A 419-nucleotide genomic window follows, 5' to 3' on the forward strand; every position below is an offset into this window, starting at 1 on the left:
ATTGCAACGTGTGTACATTGTGAAAGTTGAAGTCACTCATCCTCTTCTTGAGCGAACCTCTAACGAAAGCAAAATAATATATGTATATAAACACCCCCCTTCCGCACATTTTCCTCCGTCACTCCATATGTTTCCCTTTTCTCGTTACTAATCACCCTCCATATTTACAGAAGAGGAACCACGGAAGAAGAATAAGAATAAACCATGCACAACATTATCACTTATGGTATTTCTCAAATATGGTTCTTTCCTCTCACCTTTGCCTTTTTTTTTCTTCTAATTGCATTTGATTCATCTGTTTTCTTTTTCTTATCCGTTTTTTTTTGTCACTACTCACACTATGATTCCCGTGACCATTTGGTGAATCCACTGCTGCTAACAAACAGAAATGGTGGGAAGGGAAAACGAAAAAAAAAAAA

The sequence above is a fragment of the Trypanosoma equiperdum genome (genome assembly GCF_001457755.1).
Source record: "Trypanosoma equiperdum strain OVI genome assembly, contig: ctg_1554, whole genome shotgun sequence".
Classification (NCBI taxonomy): Eukaryota; Euglenozoa; class Kinetoplastea; order Trypanosomatida; family Trypanosomatidae; genus Trypanosoma; species Trypanosoma equiperdum.